The sequence below is a fragment of the Anopheles marshallii genome, assembly GCF_943734725.1.
Source record: "Anopheles marshallii chromosome X unlocalized genomic scaffold, idAnoMarsDA_429_01 X_unloc_142, whole genome shotgun sequence".
NCBI lineage: Eukaryota > Metazoa > Arthropoda > Insecta > Diptera > Culicidae > Anopheles > Anopheles marshallii.
Genome location: NW_026525716.1, coordinates 17,501 through 24,077, shown reverse-complemented (window position 1 = coordinate 24,077; position 6,577 = coordinate 17,501).

Here is a 6,577-nt window from a genome sequence, read left to right as displayed (position 1 = left end):
GTCACCATATGTGGAAATTATGGTGAAAATAAGCCAAGTTCCGGAGTTTTTAACTCACACGAAACCACGAAAAACTTTCATTAGGAAAACTTGGTTGGAGCACCCTACTGCAGAACACACCGACATGGACGAAAGGGTTGACTGGCTAAGAGAAAAAATTTTTGCGGGACCACTCAAAACATCATAGTTAGACCTAGCAAATGATGAAAAGTGAAACCCGCGATCGATTGGAGAAACCTTATTTTACACTGAAAAATTCCACATAAGCAAAATTTGTATGGAGCACCCTACTGCAGAGCACACCGACAGGGCCGGGAAGGAAGGCCCGGTCCAAGAAAAAATTTTTGCGGGACCACTCAAAACATCATAGTTAGACCTAGCAAATGATGAAAAGTGAAACCCGCGATCGATTGGAGAAACCTTATTTTACACTGAAAAATTCCACATAAGCAAAATTTGTATGGAGCACCCTACTGCAGAGCACACCGACAGGGCCGGGAAGGAAGGCCCGGTCCAAGAAAAAATTTTTGCGGGACCACTCAAAACATCATAGTTAGACCTAGCAAATGATGAAAAGTGAAACCCGCGATCGATTGGAGAAACCTTATTTTACACTGAAAAATTCCACATAAGGAAAATTTGTATGGAGCACCCTACTGCAGAGCACACCGACAGGGCCGGGAAGGAAGGCCCGGTCCAAGAAAAAATTTTTGCGGGACCACTCAAAACATCATAGTTAGACCTAGCAAATGATGAAAAGTGAAACCCGCGATCGATTGGAGAAACCTTATTTTACACTGAAAAATTCCACATAAGCAAAATTTGTATGGAGCACCCTACTGCAGAGCACACCGACAGGGCCGGGAAGGAAGGCCCGGTCCAAGAAAAAATTTTTGCGGGACCACTCAAAACATCATAGTTAGACCTAGCAAATGATGAAAAGTGAAACCCGCGATCGATTGGAGAAACCTTATTTTACACTGAAAAATTCCACATAAGCAAAATTTGTATGGAGCACCCTACTGCAGAGCACACCGACAGGGCCGGGAAGGAAGGCCCGGTCCAAGAAAAAATTTTTGCGGGACCACTCAAAACATCATAGTTAGACCTAGCAAATGATGAAAAGTGAAACCCGCGATCGATTGGAGAAACCTTATTTTACACTGAAAAATTCCACATAAGCAAAATTTGTATGGAGCACCCTACTGCAGAGCACACCGACAGGGCCGGGAAGGAAGGCCCGGTCCAAGAAAAAATTTTTGCGGGACCACTCAAAACATCATAGTTAGACCTAGCAAATGATGAAAAGTGAAACCCGCGATCGATTGGAGAAACCTTATTTTACACTGAAAAATTCCACATAAGCAAAATTTGTATGGAGCACCCTACTGCAGAGCACACCGACAGGGCCGGGAAGGAAGGCCCGGTCCAAGAAAAAATTTTTGCGGGACCACTCAAAACATCATAGTTAGACCTAGCAAATGATGAAAAGTGAAACCCGCGATCGATTGGAGAAACCTTATTTTACACTGAAAAATTCCACATAAGCAAAATTTGTATGGAGCACCCTACTGCAGAGCACACCGACAGGGCCGGGAAGGAAGGCCCGGTCCAAGAAAAAATTTTTGCGGGACCACTCAAAACATCATAGTTAGACCTAGCAAATGATGAAAAGTGAAACCCGCGATCGATTGGGCAGAAACCTTAATTTTACACTGAAAAATTCCACATAAGGAAAATTTGTATGGAGCACCCTACTGCAGAGCACACCGACAGGGCCGGGAAGGAAGGCCCGGTCCAAGAAAAAATTTTTGCGGGACCACTCAAAACATCATAGTTAGACCTAGCAAATGATGAAAAGTGAAACCCGCGATCGATTGGAGAAACCTTATTTTACACTGAAAAATTCCACATAAGCAAAATTTGTATGGAGCACCCTACTGCAGAGCACACCGACAGGGCCGGGAAGGAAGGCCCGGTCCAAGAAAAAATTTTTGCGGGACCACTCAAAACATCATAGTTAGACCTAGCAAATGATGAAAAGTGAAACCCGCGATCGATTGGAGAAACCTTATTTTACACTGAAAAATTCCACATAAGCAAAATTTGTATGGAGCACCCTACTGCAGAGCACACCGACAGGGCCGGGAAGGAAGGCCCGGTCCAAGAAAAAATTTTTGCAGGGACCACTCAAAACATCATAGTTAGACCTAGCAAATGATGAAAAGTGAAACCCGCGATCGATTGGAGAAACCTTATTTTACACTGAAAAATTCCACATAAGGAAAATTTGTATGGAGCACCCTACTGCAGAGCACACCGACAGGGCCGGGAAGGAAGGCCCGGTCCAAGAAAAAATTTTTGCGGGACCACTCAAAACATCATAGTTAGACCTAGCAAATGATGAAAAGTGAAACCCGCGATCGATTGGAGAAACCTTATTTTACACTGAAAAATTCCACATAAGGAAAATTTGTGGAGCACCCTACTGCAGAGCACACCGACAGGGCCGGGAAGGAAGGCCCGGTCCAAGAAAAAATTTTTGCGGGACCACTCAAAACATCATAGTTAGACCTAGCAAATGATGAAAAGTGAAACCCGCGATCGATTGGAGAAACCTTATTTTACACTGAAAAATTCCACATAAGGAAAATTTGTATGGAGCACCCTACTGCAGAACACACCGACAGGGCCGGGAAGGAAGGCCCGGTCCAAGAAAAAATTTTTGCGGGACCACTCAAAACATCATAGTTAGACCTAGCAAATGATGAAAAGTGAAACCCGCGATCGATTGGAGAAACCTTATTTTACACTGAAAAATTCCACATAAGGAAAATTTGTATGGAGCACCCTACTGCAGAGCACACCGACAGGGCCGGGAAGGAAGGCCCGGTCCAAGAAAAAATTTTTGCGGGACCACTCAAAACATCATAGTTAGACCTAGCAAATGATGAAAAGTGAAACCCGCGATCGATTGGAGAAACCTTATTTTACACTGAAAAATTCCACATAAGCAAAATTTGTATGGAGCACCCTACTGCAGAGCACACCGACAGGGCCGGGAAGGAAGGCCCGGTCCAAGAAAAAATTTTTGCGGGACCACTCAAAACATCATAGTTAGACCTAGCAAATGATGAAAAGTGAAACCCGCGATCGATTGGAGAAACCTTATTTTACACTGAAAAATTCCACATAAGCAAAATTTGTATGGAGCACCCTACTGCAGAGCACACCGACAGGGCCGGGAAGGAAGGCCCGGTCCAAGAAAAAATTTTTGCGGGACCACTCAAAACATCATAGTTAGACCTAGCAAATGATGAAAAGTGAAACCCGCGATCGATTGGAGAAACCTTATTTTACACTGAAAAATTCCACATAAGCAAAATTTGTATGGAGCACCCTACTGCAGAGCACACCGACAGGGCCGGGAAGGAAGGCCCGGTCCAAGAAAAAATTTTTGCGGGACCACTCAAAACATCATAGTTAGACCTAGCAAATGATGAAAAGTGAAACCCGCGATCGATTGGAGAAACCTTATTTTACACTGAAAAATTCCACATAAGCAAAATTTGTATGGAGCACCCTACTGCAGAGCACACCGACAGGGCCGGGAAGGAAGGCCCGGTCCAAGAAAAAATTTTTGCGGGACCACTCAAAACATCATAGTTAGACCTAGCAAATGATGAAAAGTGAAACCCGCGATCGATTGGAGAAACCTTATTTTACACTGAAAAATTCCACATAAGGAAAATTTGTATGGAGCACCCTACTGCAGAGCACACCGACAGGGCCGGGAAGGAAGGCCCGGTCCAAGAAAAAATTTTTGCGGGACCACTCAAAACATCATAGTTAGACCTAGCAAATGATGAAAAGTGAAACCCGCGATCGATTGGAGAAACCTTATTTTACACTGAAAAATTCCACATAAGGAAAATTTGTATGGAGCACCCTACTGCAGAACACACCGACAGGGCCGGGAAGGAAGGCCCGGTCCAAGAAAAAATTTTTGCGGGACCACTCAAAACATCATAGTTAGACCTAGCAAATGATGAAAAGTGAAACCCGCGATCGATTGGAGAAACCTTATTTTACACTGAAAAATTCCACATAAGGAAAATTTGTATGGAGCACCCTACTGCAGAGCACACCGACAGGGCCGGGAAGGAAGGCCCGGTCCAAGAAAAAATTTTTGCGGGACCACTCAAAACATCATAGTTAGACCTAGCAAATGATGAAAAGTGAAACCCGCGATCGATTGGAGAAACCTTATTTTACACTGAAAAATTCCACATAAGCAAAATTTGTATGGAGCACCCTACTGCAGAGCACACCGACAGGGCCGGGAAGGAAGGCCCGGTCCAAGAAAAAATTTTTGCGGGACCACTCAAAACATCATAGTTAGACCTAGCAAATGATGAAAAGTGAAACCCGCGATCGATTGGAGAAACCTTATTTTACACTGAAAAATTCCACATAAGCAAAATTTGTATGGAGCACCCTACTGCAGAGCACACCGACAGGGCCGGGAAGGAAGGCCCGGTCCAAGAAAAAATTTTTGCGGGACCACTCAAAACATCATAGTTAGACCTAGCAAATGATGAAAAGTGAAACCCGCGATCGATTGGAGAAACCTTATTTTACACTGAAAAATTCCACATAAGCAAAATTTGTATGGAGCACCCTACTGCAGAGCACACCGACAGGGCCGGGAAGGAAGGCCCGGTCCAAGAAAAAATTTTTGCGGGACCACTCAAAACATCATAGTTAGACCTAGCAAATGATGAAAAGTGAAACCCGCGATCGATTGGAGAAACCTTATTTTACACTGAAAAATTCCACATAAGCAAAATTTGTATGGAGCACCCTACTGCAGAGCACACCGACAGGGCCGGGAAGGAAGGCCCGGTCCAAGAAAAAATTTTTGCGGGACCACTCAAAACATCATAGTTAGACCTAGCAAATGATGAAAAGTGAAACCCGCGATCGATTGGAGAAACCTTATTTTACACTGAAAAATTCCACATAAGGAAAATTTGTATGGAGCACCCTACTGCAGAGCACACCGACAGGGCCGGGAAGGAAGGCCCGGTCCAAGAAAAAATTTTTGCGGGACCACTCAAAACATCATAGTTAGACCTAGCAAATGATGAAAAGTGAAACCCGCGATCGATTGGAGAAACCTTATTTTACACTGAAAAATTCCACATAAGGAAAATTTGTATGGAGCACCCTACTGCAGAGCACACCGACAGGGCCGGGAAGGAAGGCCCGGTCCAAGAAAAAATTTTTGCGGGACCACTCAAAACATCATAGTTAGACCTAGCAAATGATGAAAAGTGAAACCCGCGATCGATTGGAGAAACCTTATTTTACACTGAAAAATTCCACATAAGGAAAATTTGTATGGAGCACCCTACTGCAGAGCACACCGACAGGGCCGGGAAGGAAGGCCCGGTCCAAGAAAAAATTTTTGCGGGACCACTCAAAACATCATAGTTAGACCTAGCAAATGATGAAAAGTGAAACCCGCGATCGATTGGAGAAACCTTATTTTACACTGAAAAATTTCACATAAGCAAAATTTGTATGGAGCACCCTACTGTGGTCACCATCGGTCGAGTTGGTCGAGACGGGCAAAAAATTTTTTTTTCCATATCGTCTCAAAACATGATTTATGGACCTTGTAAATGTTGAAAAGTGAAACAAAATCACTTTTGGAGCGATGAAAATTTTGTATGGGAGGTCCCTACCCGGAACAAATTTTACTAGTAAAGTCATCATTCCGCGACGAGAAATTTGAAAATGGTCAAATATGGTTAAGATGTCATGTTCATTCCCTACTATGGGGGACCAGGTCGTCACGAAAAAATTTTTTTCTCGACCTGGTCAAATGTGGTTCTGCGACGGAGGTTAAACTAATATTGCATAATTTGGCCCAAAAACCCCCCTCTGTCAGAGAACGAAGCCCTTCAAGCTCGATAGCAGACCACATAAGTTGAACTTTGAGGTATCTGAAAGTTGAATATAGAGCGAGGTTCTAAGCGAAGGGATAGCTTAACGTTGAGCATTGAACGCAAAAAAGCTTAGAGATAAGCTTATTATATAAGGATTGTGGTGCAGAACACAGCTTAACGTTGAGCTTTGAACGCACATGGCTAGAACTAAGCTAAGAGATACCTATAGTGGTGCATGGAACTGCTCACAAGTTGAGCTTCGAGAAGTCCAAAGGCAAAATGTAGAGCGAGGTTCTAAGCGAAGGGATAGCTTAACGTTGAGCATTGAACGCAAAAAAGCTTAGAGATAAGCTTATTATATAACGATTGTGGTGCAGGACACAGCTTAACGTTGAGCTTTGAACGCACATGGCTAGAACTAAGCTAAGAGATACGGGTAGTGGTGCATGGAACTGCTCACAAGTTGAGCTTCGAGAAGTCCAAAGGCAAAATATAGAGAGAGGTCCTAGCAGCCTAAAAAACTTCTAGGGCCGACAGCTCACAAGTTGAGTTTCGAACGCAATTAGGCTACCCTGGTAGCCTTGATTTGAAAGCATTAAGGCAATGATATGGTAGAATGCCCG